The 17,600-nt window shown below is 43.7% G+C and overlaps 1 protein-coding gene across 3 annotated transcripts in view; it reads right to left on the bottom strand.

The window, feature by feature from the left end:
• Window positions 1-17,600, bottom strand: part of LOC144767648 (B-cell receptor CD22-like) — a 442,866-nt gene that overhangs the window by 233,636 nt on the left and 191,630 nt on the right. The gene's annotated exons all lie outside the window — the stretch shown is intronic.

Consider the following 17,600-nt stretch of genomic DNA (forward strand, 5'->3'; position numbering starts at 1 on the left):
AGAGTCTAAAGTTCTTAAACTGAAAGGCATAACAATAAAAAAGTAAGTCTGGGAGTGCCAACCCGCCAAGTTTTAGTCCCCTTCTCAACTTCTTCCAGGCTATTCTGGGAGATTTGGTCGCCCATATGAAAGATCCAATCCTCCCTTGTAAGTTAGAGATATCTTTTTTGTTGAAAATCAAAGGAATAGAATTAAATAGAAAGGTGACCTTTGGCAAGATTATCATTTTGACTAGGTTCACCCTGCCATAGATGTTTAAGGGGAGAGTGTTCCATCTAGTCAAAAGCTTTCTAACTTCTTTTACAACTATCACCCAGCTAGTCTTAGAGATATCTTCCAGATTGTGAGTAAGATGGATCCCCAAATATCTAATTTTGGATTTTGCTTCTGGGATAGGGACTGGATTGTTCCAACTCATTATGTCCGTTTTGTCTCTGTTGATGCTGTACCCTGATATTGTACCAACATCTTCTGCCAATTGGAATAGCCTAGGTATTGCCTCCTCTGGGTTAGATGTATAAAGGAGGAGGTCGTCGGCATACAAAGCTGTCTTAAGCACTAGGTCTCCTACTATAAAGGGTTTAATTACTGAGTCCAGTCGAAGGGAACAAACAAAAGGCTCAATATAAATGTCAAATAAAAGGGGAGATAGAGGGCACCCCTGCCTTGTTCCTCTGGAGATATTCAGCCAATCGGATAAACTGCAGTTAACCAGAATTTTTGCCCTGGGACCCCTATATAACGTTTCGATTCCTTTAATAAAAATCTCTGGAAAACCGAATCTTGCCATTGACTCCCATAAGAAGAGCCAGTTTACTTGGTCGAATGCCTTAGCAGCGTCTATCGCTACAATAGTAAGCGGTGCCTTAGCGGTGCCTTAGCAGTGTCTATCGCTCCGATGGCTTGAAATGTCAGTTCATTCAATTGGCGGCCTGGTATAAACCCCCTCTGGTCTGGGTGAATGATAGACTTAATTATTTTGGCTAGCCTGGAAGCTAAAATGCCAGAATAGATTTTTAAATCCGAATTTAGAAGCGATATCGGTCGATAAGACTCTATCCTCTTCGGGTCTTTATTTGGTTTAGCTATCAGAGAGATTGTGGCATCTGACCAGGAGGATGGGATTTGCTCTCCCTGAATGAATATTTTATTGAAGAGTCTATGTAATGGGACTAAAAGTTCTTCCATATTATCTTTATAGACCTCAGTAGGGAGTCCGTCAGGACCAGAGGCCTTATTTCTAGCCATTTTTAGGTCTCGCCTGTCGATGCGCATGCGCATCGAGCAAGCGAGAGTATTGGGACTTATCCACTCTTTATCCACACTGCAAGGAATCGTGGCGATTCCTTGCAGTGCCCGTGACTTTTAAGCTCAATGCGCATGCGCATTGAGCTTAAAAGCGCGTGCACGTCCGTCTTTGTTTACCCGCTCCGCCCCCTCCCCTTCCCGCCGTCTCGCATTTTCCCTGCCGCATCAAAGGCTTTCACGGCCGGCCGGCCATGCTTTCAGTTTCACGACCGGCCGGCCGTGTCAATTACATTCCAAAGCCCGCTCTCCCTGCTCCGCCCCCTGCTCCGGCCGAGACGCATTTCTCCTCCCCCCTCCCCTCTCTTCCCTCCGTCTTGTTTCCTTTAGCTGCCCTGGATGATCTATTCTTACTCAAACTTGCACCGCTTTTACTAAATCTTACCCTTTTAACCTTCGCGATGTTTCCCCCTTTTTACCTCCAGTGCTTGATATATCGTTCTCCCCTTTTTAACTCGGTTTTGCGAGGTCTCCGTTTATTTATCCTCTTGCTGGCTCCCCTTTTCTTTACCCCGCCCGGTCCGGAGGATCTCCTCTGCCATAGCCCGGTGCTGGATCTGTCCTCGTTAGCCCGGTGCTGTAATTGCCACGCTCCCCCTTAGCCCGGTGCTGGATCGCCCTTCTCTTATCCCACACATGAGTTGCCCGACCGTGCTAATCCTGACTGCATGAATAAAATCCAGCACAGGCAAACGCACCCGTTCTCCTACTGTAACTTCAATATACTCGCAGGCTCGCCACCTCACCCAAACGTGCTCCCCCAAACAACGCGGCCTGCCACGCAAGGACATCAAACCTGGTTGCTGGTGGTCCCTACAGCTGCTTGACCCAGGTCCCGAGCTACAAAGAAACTCCAGCATTCAGCACCTCCTCGCCTCACCGCCTCGGTCTTCCTCTCACCTTCGTCGGCATCAGGCCTCCGCCCGCATCCCATAACTGCCATCTTGGGAGCGTAGTGCACCACAGGAAGGTTAAGGCGATCTCGCCCTCCAGACTTCTCCCCCAGGACTGCCGCCTCCGCAGTTTTCCGCTGTGAGTCTGCACGCCGAATCGCCTCCCAGCCGCTCACAAACAGAGTGCACATCTCCCGTTGCCGCAGCCGGTGGAAGTCTCCCCCTCAGTGCGCTGCCGTCATTTTAGATGCGCAGCGCCCAGCGCTCAATCGGGTGATTTTGCTGCACTTACACCCTTGTAACAGCACCAATGCGCCCCAGCAGCAGTCCAGCTCATGCACCAGGATTTCCGCAACCAGTTTTGCAGTAAGGGGCCACCTTAGAATCGCCAACCCCTCACCCTCAACACCTCACCCTCACTCACTCACCCTCAACCCCTCACCCTCAAACTCTCACCCACCCTCAACCCCTCACCCTCACTCACTCACCCTCAACCCCTCACTCTCACTCACTCACCCTCACTCACCCTCAACCCCTCCCCCTCAACCCCTCACCCTCACTCACCCTCACTCACCCTCAACCCCTCACTCACCCTCAACCCCTCACCCTCAACCCCTCACTCACCCTCACTCTCACTCATCCTCACTCACCCTCAACCCCTCACCCTCACTCACCCTCACCCTCACTCACCCTCAACCCCTCACCCTCACTCACTCACCCTCAACCCCTCACCCTCAACCCCTCACTCACCCTCACTCTCACTCAGCCTCAACTACTCCCCCTCACCCTCACTCTCACTCAGCCTCAACTACTCCCCCTCACCCTCACTCACCCAAAACCCCTCACTCACCCTCACCCTCACTCACCCTCAACACCTCACTCACCCTCACTCACCCTCAACACCTCACCCTCAACCCCTCACCCTCACTCACCCTCACTCACCCTCACTCACCCTCACTCACCCTCACTCACCCTCACTCACCCTCACTCACCCTCACTCACCCTCACTCACCCTCACTCACACTCACTCACACTCACTCACACTCACTCACACTCACTCACACTCACCCTCACCCTCACCCTCACACAGTGCAATAGTTCTCAGACCATTTCAGTTAGAGCTTTTAGAAATGTTTATGGCTTTTTTTATTTGTAATACTTTAGCATTGGCTACAGGAAACAAAAATGCTAAACATTTACAAAAAAAACCCATAAACAATTCTAAAAGCACTAACTCTAATGGTGCGAGACCTATTGCATTTCCAATGCTTGTTTTCAGTTGCGATCTGACCTCTCCCTCTGTAATCTCAGTGACTAAAGAAACTTTATCAGAGTCACTCAACTGTGGCAGTTCTATCGAAGCCCACCAATTATCTTGTTCTTCTGCCCCCCAATTACTCTTCTCCTGGTATAGATCTTCGTAAAAGGATTTAGCCTCTCTTTTAATCTCTATGTCTTCTGTTTAAGACAATCCAGTGCCACGCTGAGTTAAAGAATTGATATTATTTCTGCTCCTCTCTGTCTTAGCCTTCCAGGCTAACATGGAACCACATTTCTCACCATATTCAAAATTACGAAGCTTACTCACTTCCCACTTATCTTTGATTACTTTTTCAGCTCTAGCTCTAAACTCTGTTTGTAATTCTAATATTTCCTTTTCAAGACCCGGAATGCTGGCTCTATCTTCAGAAACAGCGAATTGAAGATGCTGTTCCTTTGTTTTGATTAAGTTAAGCATTTGAATATCTCTATCTTTTTTAAGCTTCCTATTTGAGATCATATGAGAGCCGTAGATTCCTCTTAGGAAAGACTTAAATGTGTCCCATATGATTTGGTCTGAAGCTGTATTCTCGTTAAGCCTAAAGAATTCTGATAGACTTTCCTTAGTTTTGTTTCTAATCTCGTCATTTAACAGGATGGTCCTATCTAATGTCCACCTGTATTCTGGGGGGTTGTTTTTCATAGCTATTTTAAGCTCGACCACAGAGTGATCTGACAGACCCACCGGGACATAAGAAATTGAAATAATATTGGCTAAAAGAGATTGATCTAACAAAAAGAAGGCTATCCTTGAAAACTGGCTATATTTTTTGCTATAAAAGGAATACTCTCTGAGATTGCCATGCTTAACTCTCCATGCATCTCGTAGTGTGTGATCATTCATAATATTTTTTAAGGCTGAAAGGGATTTATTTGGGGGATTGTATTTGGCTTTGGAGGTGCGGTCCAATTGAGGATCAAATAAAAGGTTAAAGACGCCTCCTAATTTGACCGGAACTGTATGTTGTATCATATATTTTTCTAGCTTATGGAGGAAACAAGCATTATCCTCATTGGGGCCATAATATACCCCACACAAAAGTTTAGTGCCACCAATTGAAACAACTGCAGCCAGCCATTTTCCAGATTGATCTGTATCCCAATCGTGTATCATAATCCCTTTATTAGCACGCACTACCATTGTACAGGAATTTATATAGCGCAAATCACCAAGCGGTTTCTAAGCGCTTGCTTAGGGAACCCGTCCTGGTATTCCCCTGTGAGATAACCCCGGCAGGGTATCCGCAAGGTGAAAGCCAGGCATCCCGCCGCGAGGGGCCGTTGTGGAGATTAAGCAAGCTATTGCCCAGAGTCGCAGAGTGTGAACCCGTGAATCGAGTAGGCACCGGAGCGAGAATTGTCAAGTCCATGGACATTTTAGGACTCAAGACCCCGCCGAGCCGGGAATTGAACCCTGGTCCCGGGCTGACCTCTGCTTCCAGGTCTGCCTCCTCTAACCAGTGAGCCACACTTCTCTACCATAGCAACCCCTCTGGTAACACCTGTTTGTTTAGAACAAAAGATTTCCTGAACCCAGTTATAACCTGCAAATATTTTCCTGCACTCTTCCGCTTCCAAATGAGTTTCCTGCAGAAGATATATAGAAGCTTCAGATTTTTTCAAGAAGTCACACACATTTTGTTGTTTCTTGCGGCTCCCCAAGCCGTTTACATTCCAGGAAAGGAATTGATTGCTAGGTGATAGGTTTAAGACCATTGTGTGAAATGACTACCCCTCCACCTATAACCAATGGTGGTCTGTAATTATGTTCAAATTTAAAAAGATGGTAATTCATGGCAAATTAGGACATTTTTCTCTGTTTCTTCCCTCCCCCCTGTGGACCCGACCCCCCCACCCCCGAGGAACCCATCCCTTCGGTTTGGCCTGAGTACGCCTTTAGGGGGCCCTACACCCTTAACACACCCGCTACGTGTAACTATATTGGTCTTTTCTCCCATAACCTTTTTTTTTTTTTAATGTATTTATTTTTTCTTCCCCCCCTGCGGGTTCTCTATTTATCTTTATCAGTTATTAGTTACTATTCCTTACGAAATACCCTCATCCCTATTGCTTAGCGAGTATTCCTCTATAGGTAGAGCCCTTCCCCCCCTTTTTTTCACGAAAGATTGATGATCAGTTAACTATTCTCTCATTTTAACTAGTAAATCGTCAACTTCTTCTGGAAAATGACAGGTATACATTTTATTGTTCCACATTATGTTAAGCATAGCTGGGAACTTCATCTGTACCTGAGCCCCTGTTGAACGCAGTTCTGGCATCCTGGAGCCAAGCTCCCATTGCCTTTGAGCAGTTTTGCCCCTATATCTGACCTTATTTGGTAAGGGTTAGCACGATAGTGTAGCGATGTACGTGCCAGACATCTGCTGAGGATCAACTCTTTAACACTATATGTTTGAAAATACACTAATACCTTTCTAGGTGCTTTGCGATCCGGGTGCAGCCTGAAAGGATCTCTGTGCACCCGCTGGATCTCAGCTTCCAGATCAATGTCCGGTCGGTCTTTTAAAATATCTTCACGAAGTAGTCTGCACACAAACCCCTTTATGTCCTCCACTTCTACTCCTTCCGGAATTTTAAGGATCCTGAGATTATTGCGTCGACTCTGCGTTTCTAACCTCTCCAGATCCATTGATAGAGTCCGATTCTGTGCTTTAATGGCTTCTATGTCTTTGGAGTTTTCTTTGGAAGTCTCTGACAGTGCCGTAACTTTACTCTCCAAAGCACTGGTCCTAGTGTTGATACCCTATAATTAAGCCTCTAGGAGATCAAATCTGTCGTGCAAACCCCTCTGATTATTCTCAGAGATCTCAAATTTACCCAGAAGATCTACCCTCAGTGCGTGGAGCAGAGAGCCAAGTCTATCGCTTTCATTTTCCATCCCAGTTGACCTATCTGCCCTGTCTGGCTGAAGGACCGAACTGCGTGTATCGTGGACAGTCTCATGGGCTGGGGGAGGGAGGGATTGAGACTTAGTATTGCAGCTAAGTGCAAGTGCGGTCAAAGGGAGGGGAATTGCAACAGCATTTGAATTTACAGGTTTTTCTGGTGGAGGAGGAAGAGTTTGTGCTGCGCCCACTGTGGCTCCTGCATCTAAATTTGAATTCTGCCTTGAGCTGCTCTGTATTGCTACTTCTGAACCCTCCTCGCTGGGAGTTAAATCTAAGACCGCATACTTATTACTCAAAGGTAGTATAGGGTGAAGTAAGGGAAGTAAGGGAGTTAGCGCCTTACTAAGGCTGGTGTCCTCATGTGCATCATGTGGATCAGCTACTCCAGCTACATTAGAGACTGTATTAGCTTCTGCTTTTTTTGCAGCATCCTTCTTAGAATTCACTGCCTGCTCCAGGATTTTAAAATAGCTTTTAAGCGAGGGTGTACTTTTAGGCGCTTGTATTTGTTTTATCGCCTTAGCTGACCTGCCCCTCCTGGCCCCACCCTTCCTGGTTTGTTAATAGGGGGAGATGGGTTTTGGACCCCTTTCTCGACACTATCAGAAGAGTTCCAAACTCCTTGATTCTTCAGATCTTGTTTTGATCTTAGCTGGTATCTGTTTCTGACTTCCCCCGGCTTTTCTTTTACTGGAGCGTTCTGCTTTGTGGGATGATCAGCTGAAGCAGCCCCCTCTATGTCACCTCCAGCCTTGATATCTCTGCTTAAACTACTGCAGTCACTTTGACAAGTTATTTGGCAGCTTTTTGCGTGTTTATCTGCCTCCATACAGTCCTCCCCCCCACAATGTCGCCTTACCGCTTTTAAGCGCTGTGCAGGTCTCCCAGTGTCTCAAAGCTCTTGCTCCTACTCGAAAAAGGAGTGCCTCCCTAAAGCGTGACCACATGTTTCCACAGCTTATACAGCTTACACGGAGCCCTTTACTGTCATTTCTCACCTCTGTGGGTCGACTACCACCGCTGACCTGCTTCAGCAACTCACAGCTCGAAACTCGGCACAGCTGCCCTGTCTCTGGCTCCCTCGCGTATCGCGCTCAAACATTCCCGCAGGGTCCTAGCGCCCTCGTGCTCATCTCCGACCTCCAATACAACAATAAAAACAGGAGATATATCAATAGCGCGAATGATTATGCTGCCAAAAGATAGCCACCCGTCCTCACCGTTTACTTAGACGCCATCAGCCCTAAGTTTTTAGGTTGAAAAGACCGCTCGGACTCGTCATTTCAGGGTGTTTCGAGTGCAGCGCCCCACAGCAGCCGTTAGCCTGCCGCCGCCATGTCCCTCTTGATGAAGTCTACTGTTCAGAAGGTAAACTAGTCACCACATTATTTAAAAAGAAGTCTGACCGAAATAAAGCACTGCACTACACAAGCAACCATCCCCGAAGCTTAAAAGAGAATTTGCCACTGGGACAGTTCCTTCGAATTAGAAGGAATTGCACTTTTAAGGATGAATATATGGTTTATGCCAATGCACTTAGAGAAAAATATATATCAAGGGGATACCCATCGAAATTCCTAAAACATGCTATGAAGAGAGCTTGGTGGACACCACATGAGGATTTACTAACTAAAAAAAGGAAGAAGACCCAAAATCGTCTAGTATGTGTGTCAACCTTTTGCCCTACTTCGAATTGGCTAAAAAAAGCCATACATCAAAACTGAAAAACACCACTGGGTATGGACTCCCAAGCAGCAAGGCCAAGTCACAGCCTAACGTAATATAATCACCAAATTTGCCAATGCTGCCAACGCTATTTTACCAACACATTAGTTACTTTCCTCACTTACGACTAGAACATAAAGTGGGCGGCATCTCATTTCCTTGAATCAATCTTGATTATTTATTTTTTCTTTTACTTCATAGCTTTTTTTGGTTTGTTTAATTTTTTACAAAACAATTTTTGCAATTTACAAATAATATATAACATACAAAATTATTCATTTCTGAAAACATTTACATCTCTTAAAACACTCCCTCTCTCTCATTCATACCAAAATTTAGTGAGTGAACCACTTGCATACACTAACATACACTCTAAGTAGACACCAAAAAATTAATTAGCACTGCTTTTTGAAAAAACTCATGCACTGTTAATACAATGTTGCCATAGATGCCAAATTGCTATATTTTTCAGTTCATTTATGCAGATTTTTCATTTCAAATCTTATGGCATATTATCCATACGGTCTACGCGTTTCGAACTCTGTTTACTTTGGAGTTCTCATCAGGACCAAACTGTAAGATATAAAGGGGGTAGCCTTAATTAGGTTCAATTCGCTATCATTACAAAAACCATTTGGTAGCTCAACAACCACCGTAAGCAGCTTACCTCGTTTTTTAGTCACCTTAACTTGTGAGCTATATGAAAAAGAGACGACGCTGGACAACCTAAATCCAACCACAAGATACTCCTTTAGTTTACCCACACCACATTTACTTGATCACAGGTGTTTTAAGCCTAAATTTTACTCACCACTAATGATTGTCGACCCTGTGGATAGATAATAAAGGGTTTTGATTTTTTAGGGATGTGAATATTTGTGCTTTCAACTATTTGCATGCTCGGTGGATTTTTGTTTTCTCACCTTTTCTTATTTTGCCGGGGATCCCCAATTCTTTGAATTCGCTTTTTTGAATTGATGTCTCTGTGGGGGTAATCATATTTTATTTTCGTGATGCTGTGCTTAAACACATTATTTCTAAATAAGACACACACGGCGAGTGTTTACCTTATTTAGCGAGACGCCATGCCGGGAGCCAGTTCGAGAATCTGTAAAGGCAGAGTGATGCGTCTGTGTTAGAGCGCTACTCTCCGTATTACATGGCAAACTGTACTTGGCTAGCTTAAGCGGCCGAGCATACTGTTTAAAAGTTTTACCTTATATTCTCCGTAGTGCCACTTTGTACACTGGCTCCTTGGGGTCCGTGTGTGCACCGGTCGGGTTCCGATCGAGTGCGCATGCGTTCCAGGAAGTGCGTGTTGATTTTAAGAAAAGTTCCCACGGGTCCATTACTCAGACGAAGCGAATTTGAGCGCCATATTGGAAGGGGGTCAAATTGACGGTGCTCAATGTTTCTTCTTCTGTTATTGCACACAATCATTGCTCTGACATTCTCATTTTCGATGCTTTCGTTTTTTGTGTATTTAGCTCGAGAGTGGCATATTTTTAGGAGTGGTGTGTTCACATAAGTTGTGATGAATATTGTCGTCCTGATTATAGCTTATACATTTCAGATAATTCATTCAATCCCTCCATGGCAGAATTGAACCTCACAATCATCATTGCTTCATATCGAGATAGTTTGGCATCCAAATCTCCGCCTCTCTTGTCATTCTCCACCTTTGTAATGACAGTCCAGCGTAAGTCAGTCTCGGTATGGTTTTTTAGCTGCCAATGTTGAACCAGGGGAGCGTTGGGAACTTTCCTTTTAATTCTAGATCTGTGTTGTTGAATTCGAATTTTGATCTCCTGGTTCGTTTTCCCTACATACAGTAGGTCACATGGGCATGTTATTCCGTAGATAACATACCTGGATTGGTGGAAGTCCCATCATGTTTCTAACAAATCTGATTGAACGTGGCTACCCGAAAAAACTATTGAAAAGAAGCAGAAAAAGGGCATGGTGGACCCCAAGGGAATGTCTCTTGGAAAAGAAAAACAAGGAAAAGATGAACCGCATGGTGCTTGTGAGCACATATTGCCCAAACTCCAACAAACTGAAAAAAGTGATCAAATCCAATTGGCATTTAATCAAAAATTTGAATGATGAATTCACCAATGCACCTCTATTTGCATTCCGAAAAGAGGCCAGTATAGCAAACAAATTGATAAGAGCGGCCATTCCCACTAAAGAACATGCCAACTTAAGAAACATGATGGGACTTCCACCAATCCAGGGACACCACAAATGTGGTAGTTGCAATTGTTGCGCCACAACAGAAGAAGGAATTGTGTTTAAGTACAAAACTATTTCATGGAGACATGAGAAATTCACTAACTGTAAGTCACGGTATGTTATCTACGGAATAACATGCCCATGTGACCTACTGTATGTAGGGAAAACGAACCAGGAGATCAAAATTCGAATTCAACAACACAGATCTAGAATTAAAAGGAAAGTTCCCAACGCTCCCCTGGTTCAACATTGGCAGCTAAAAAACCATACCGAGACTGACTTACGCTGGACTGTCATTACAAAGGTGGAGAATGACAAGAGAGGCGGAGATTTGGATGCCAAACTATCTCGATATGAAGCAATGATGAGTATGAGGTTCAATTCTGCCATGGAGGGATTGAATGAATTATCTGAAATGTATAAGCTATAATCAGGACGACAATATTCATCACAACTTATGTGAACACACCACTCCTAAAAATATGCCACTCTCGAGCTAAATACACAAAAAACGAAAGCATCGAAAATGAGAATGTCAGAGCAATGATTGTGTGCAATAACAGAAGAAGAAACATTGAGCACCGTCAATTTGACCCCCTTCCAATATGACGCTCAAATTCGCTTCGTCTGAGTAATGGACCCGTGGGAACTTTTCTTAAAATCAACACGCACTTCCTGGAACGCATGCGCACTCGATCGGAACCCGACCGGTGCACACACGGACCCCAAGGAGCCAGTGTACAAAGTGGCACTACGGAGAATATAAGGTAAAACTTTTAAACAGTATGCTCGGCCGCTTAAGCTAGCCAAGTACAGTTTGCCATGTAATACGGAGAGTAGCGCTCTAACACAGACGCATCACTCTGCCTTTACAGATTCTCGAACTGGCTCCCGGCATGGCGTCTCGCTAAATAAGGTAAACACTCGCCGTGTGTGTCTTATTTAGAAATAATGTGTTTAAGCACAGCATCACGAAAATAAAATATGATTACCCCCACAGAGACATCAATTCAAAAAAGCGAATTCAAAGAATTGGGGATCCCCGGCAAAATAAGAAAAGGTGAGAAAACAAAAATCCACCGAGCATGCAAATAGTTGAAAGCACAAATATTCACATCCCTAAAAAATCAAAACCCTTTATTATCTATCCACAGGGTCGACAATCATTAGTGGTGAGTAAAATTTAGGCTTAAAACACCTGTGATCAAGTAAATGTGGTGTGGGTAAACTAAAGGAGTATCTTTTGGTTGCATTTAGGTTGTCCAGCGTCGTCTCTTTTTCATATAGCTCACAAGTTAAGGTGACTAAAAAACGAGGTAAGCTGCTTACGGTGGTTGTTGAGCTACCAAATGGTTTTTGTAATGATAGCGAATTGAACCTAATTAAGGCTACCCCCTTTATATCTTACAGTTTGGTCCTGATGAGAACTCCAAAGTAAACAGAGTTCGAAACGCGTAGACCGTATGGATAATATGCCATAAGATTTGAAATGAAAAATCTGCATAAATGAACTGAAAAATATAGCAATTTGGCATCTATGGCAACATTGTATTAACAGTGCATGAGTTTTTTCAAAAAGCAGTGCTAATTAATTTTTTGGTGTCTACTTAGAGTGTATGTTAGTGTATGCAAGTGGTTCACTCACTAAATTTTGGTATGAATGAGAGAGAGGGAGTGTTTTAAGAGATGTAAATGTTTTCAGAAATGAATAATTTTGTATGTTATATATTATTTGTAAATTGCAAAAATTGTTTTGTAAAAAATTAAACAAACCAAAAAAAGCTATGAAGTAAAAGAAAAAATAAATAATCAAGATTGATTCAAGGAAATGAGATGCCGCCCACTTTATGTTCTAGTCGTAAGTGAGGAAAGTAACTAATGTGTTGGTAAAATAGCGTTGGCAGCATTGGCAAATTTGGTGATTATAATACATCAAAACTGGCACTTATTAAAAAAACTTGGACACCCAATTCTCAGAAGCACCACTTTTTGCTTTTAAAAAGGATAAGAGCATTGCCAACCAGATTGTAAGGGCAGCACTTCCAAAAGCAAAAACATCAACTCTAAGAGACTATGTCAATTTACCACCAATTCTAGGACACCACTAGTGTGGTACATGCTGCTGCTGCCCTTCAACTATAGAAGGAGATCTCTTCCAACATGATCGAATATCTTGGAAGCACGAGAAGTTCACAAATTGTAAAACAAAATATGTTGTATATGGGGTTTTATGCCCTTGCTAAAAATTATACCTTGGCAAAACCAATCAAGAAATCAGACAGCGTATTACGCAACACAAATCAAGGATTCGAAAAAATGTGCTGACAGCCCCTTTGGTCCAACATTGGATAGACAGTGCACACACCGAGAATGATTTGAAATGGACTATCATTTCTTAAAATTGAGTCAGACCCAAGGGGTGGTGACCTAAAGGCCATGTTGTCTAAACGGGAGGCTTTATTGATTTTGAAATACAACACTGCCACTAATGGCCTTAATGAAATGTCTGAACTATACCATCTATAAAAAGTTCCACACATTAATAACAAGTAAAGAGTGGCTCTTGGACTGAGTCAGAGACATTTTACAATCTTTGGCACTCTGATTGGCACTTTCACCTAAGACATGATACTAGATACAAAAAATACCTTCATCAATCACTATTTAACTCCAGGTTCATAATATTTCTTCATAATATTTCTCCATATTATCACATAAAGCTGAATTTTTCGAGGTTCCATTCATGCTAACATATTTAGCTTGCCGCCATGGAAACAGAGCCATAAGAAAGCAGACACCAAACCTATCTGAGTCCACCTGTCCCTGAAGTTGGAACTAATCGCTAAATATACATATAAGAACATATAGGTTCTATTGTCCTTTCAAAGTCAATTTTTTTTTTTAATTCAGGCCCCTCCTGAACAAACTTAAATGGCTCCCAGTTTAAAATCGCAGCCCAGATACAAGCTGGTTATAGATTACTTTTCCGCACAACAACGCGAATTTTAGTGATAAAGAACTACATTACCCAGCTATCCCCGCACGTCTATGACGCATTTAATATGCGCTGTATGGAGCAATCAATCCAGACAAGACAGTCTTCTAACTGAGACGTTGTTACTAGGAGCTCTCGGACAAAGAATAAGGTAAGAGGAAGAATCGCGCTCAGATAAAGCAGCGGACATTGGCTTGCAAGAAACTTTTAGTTAAATTAGATAACGTGGTAAATGGTATGTTTTCGACGCCACCAGTAAGAGGTCCCGCCGATTAGATTTCCAACACTCCTTTGCCGAGTCACAAGTATAGTTGAACCATTGCTGTGAAGGCTTCATTTAGACCATCGTAAAATAGCTAATCTTTTTTGTAGTAGAAAAAGCTTTATTCGAGTTATACACTCATAAAAGCAAACACATATAAATTGCATACATTTCTTAAAAACATCAAACGTTCTATAACAATTAATTTGTAGTTAAAAATACATAATACACAAGCATAAAAATTGTTTATCAATTGAAGCTAAAATAAGCTTTTTCATAATATGCGGAAACTAAATGCATGTTACAATACAGAAACCTCCGCGTTACGGACCATTCCCGAGTTTATGCAATAAAAACTCATACCATACGTGTTAACCGCATTTTAAAGTTAAAATTCATATATATCTCCTAATTGCTGTCTGCAAGAAGAAGTCATACATGGGAAAATGGGAAAATGTAGAATTCAGAACACATTAGTGGATAGAGCCCTCCTCCTTAAGGACCATGCCCACCCCAGGTATTTGGCAGTTCCGAGTACGATGGACATTTCAGTGGAGGAGCAAATAATTCTCAGCCCCTCAACACCACTTAGGACACCGAGGTTCCTACAAACTGGAGCTAACCAGGATTTCCTTGGGTTTACATAAGCCACACACGAAAAAAGAAAATGTGCGATGCTTTCATTGGGGGCCCCACATGACGGACAACACGCACTACCTCCAGTTTTCCACCTGGACGTCATACACCTCAGGGGGAGAGAGCCTGCCCTTAGCTGGAAAAATAATTTCCTATCTGTTGGAACAGTTATACAGTCCCAATACTTTTCTAAGGATGGTTTTTGTTTAATTTCCAAGAATCTACCCCCCATGGATTCCGAGGTTACGCTCCTCCAAAGTTTTTGATCAATGTGGTTCCAATATAGTTCTTTAATACTGGATTTACTAGGGAATACTTCCCCGAGGGGGTTTTCCCACAATTTGGAGAGCCCAAGCTCTGCAAGGACATCCCTTAGCATTTTTAACCATATAATTTTATGGAAAACATCTAGTTTGGCTAATGCTAAGAACCCCTCAGCGTAGTGTCTTATTTCCACCGTAGTCCATAGCCGTCTCCAATAAAGGATAGGCCTCAGACGGGCACGGTCACTAAGCGATCTTCTACCTAAATCTAAACCAAGCGGTATCAGTGGGGTACTTTGAGGGAGACTAGTTATCCCTCTCACAAACCTGTTCTCAGATCTTTGGAGGGTAGTAAGACTCTCAAAGCCCCAGACTTCAGCCCCGTAAAGGGTCGCGCCCAGGGCTTTTGCGTCATAAACCATGAGAACAGGTTTTATAGGCCTGGTTTTGGATTTTACTTGCTCGACCCTGAGTGCTCCAGAAATCTGCTGGTGTTTCAACACCGCCTTCTCTATGTGTCTTGACCAACCGAGTTTACTTGATATCTCGACCCCAAGGTATGTAAAAACATCTACCAACTCTAGATTGATATTGTTCAAAAATACATTGGGTCGAGATTGACGCTTTTGCCCAAAGGCCATCAACTTGGTTTTATTTACATTGACCTCGAGACCCCGTTCTTTACAAAATGAGTCAAAAATGTTCAAGGCTCGCTGGAGACCCGACGGGGTTTTAGACACGATCAAAGTGTCGTCAGCGAACATCAGAATTGGAACTCTGATGCCCGCTAACGAAGGTGCGTCAACCATTGCGTCCAATATCCTGTCTACGATGCCATTAATGAACAGGGAGAACAGCAGGGGTGCCATAGCACATCCCTGCCGGACCCCCCGCTCAACTGGGAAGTTGGTGGTGGATTCCCCATTCCTCCCCCACTGGACCTTTGCATAATTGCTTTCATGCAGACGCATTATCAGCGTGAGCAAATCAGGTGGGACCCCTATTTTGTACAGAACCTCCCACAGCGTGCGCCTTGGCACCAGGTCAAAGGCGGCCCTGAGATCTACAAATGCTACATAGAGCCTGCCTTTGCCCAGGAGTACAGTCCCCCACCGCAGCATGGTGAAGCGAAAAATTTGGTCAACCGTGCTAGTTGCACGTCTGAATCCTGCCTGGAAGGGGGATAAAGCATTGTTGTCATCTACCCAGGCCATAAGTTTGTCAACCAACATCTTCCCCACCACTTTTTGCATGGTGGCCAACAAACTTATTGGTCTATAATTTGCCGGGAGTGACCGATCGCCTTTCTTAAAGATCGGTATTATTATTGCCCCCTTCCATATATTTGGGATTTTTGCCCCTTTCGCTAGGCCATTTCCCAACAAGGTCGCGTATTTTGCCCACTGGGCCTTATCGTGTTTAAAAATGTCTGAGGGGATTCCATCTAGCCCAGGGGCTTTCCCCCCCTGCAGACTTGCTATTACGAATTCCGCGTCCTTGTATAAAAATAAATCACCCTTGCAGAATACCATAGGGATTGGTTCTGTGGCCATTAGATCCCTACTCTCAGCATACTGGGGTTTAAAATACTCGACCCACAATGCCTCATCGACATTGTTGTCGGGATTGTTGGGGGCGCCCCCTCTTCCCCATTTCACAGTTTTCCAGAAAAGTCTGGAATCCTTTTGCCCTGAAGCCTCGAGTAGCTCCTCCCAGTACTCCTCATCCCACACAAATATACATATAAGAACATATAGGTTCTATTGTCCTTTCAAAGTCAATTTTTTTTTTTAATTCAGGCCCCTCCTGAACAAACTTAAATGGCTCCCAGTTTAAAATCGCAGCCCAGATACAAGCTGGTTATAGATTACTTTTCCGCACAACAACGCGAATTTTAGCGATAAAGAACTACATTACCCAGCTATCCCCGCACGTCTATGACGCATTTAATATGCGCTGTATGGAGCAATCAATCCAGACAAGACAGTCTTCTAACTGAGACGTTGTTACTAGGAGCTCTCGGACAAAGAATAAGGTAAGAGGAAGAATCGCGCTCAGATAAAGCAGCGGACATTGGCTTGCAAGAAACTTTTAGTTAAATTAGATAACGTGGTAAATGGTATGTTTTCGACGCCACCAGTAAGAGGTCCCGCCGATTAGATTTCCAACACTCCTTTGCCGAGTCACAAGTATAGTTGAACCATTGCTGTGAAGGCTTCATTTAGACCATCGTAAAATAGCTAATCCCGAATTACACCGAAATCAGAGTCTATAGGAAGTGTTTTGACAAAACTTCCGAGTTACACCCCTCAAAAAGCCGATTTAATGCAGTAACTCACTTAAGCTCTCCCTTAAAACTTTATTGTTACCTTTTCAAGCCCACTTCTGGATTGCGACTCTTTTGAAGAGAACAAGCCTCGTCACAGAGATACCAACTATTAACTTGGAACCACTGAATTTGTCTTTTCAGATCATTCAAAGAAAAACTGGTTTTCAAAAGAATCCGATCAGTCTTTGCAAGCATCAGACTTTAAAGGTAAATGCTGCACTAACCTCCATGAGCAATCCCACTGTCCGATATCAGAAATTCTCTAACTAATATCTATATATCGATTTTTTCAGCTGGACTAAAAAAAACTCCAATACCTTTACATCAATTTTGAACAAACCCTGGTTTCCACTCGGTGAGTATCTTTTCAGTCCATTGCCACTCATGTTGCTTTATCAATGCCACAAACATTTAATCCCACTTTATGTCGACTTTTCAGATGGGTCTCAGAATGGAATTCGCGAGATAACAGGTACACACTTGGGAGCCGATTATGATGGCGGACGGAAACGGGTTCCGTCCGCCAAGGACGCTGCAGAGATACTCCCGACCGCTCCGCGGATAAACTGCCATTGCGATTAGGATAATAATGTCATGAAACTCCGTCCGCGGCGGACGGAGTACACCTGAGACCGCCGCAAGCGGACGGAACCTAAAAAACACCGTCCGCCGCGGACGAACATGACCACGGGAACAGTCACAGCCACCGCAATACCTGCGGAGGCTCC

The sequence above is a fragment of the Lissotriton helveticus genome, chromosome 7, assembly GCF_964261635.1.
Source record: "Lissotriton helveticus chromosome 7, aLisHel1.1, whole genome shotgun sequence".
Lineage (NCBI taxonomy): Eukaryota > Metazoa > Chordata > Amphibia > Caudata > Salamandridae > Lissotriton > Lissotriton helveticus.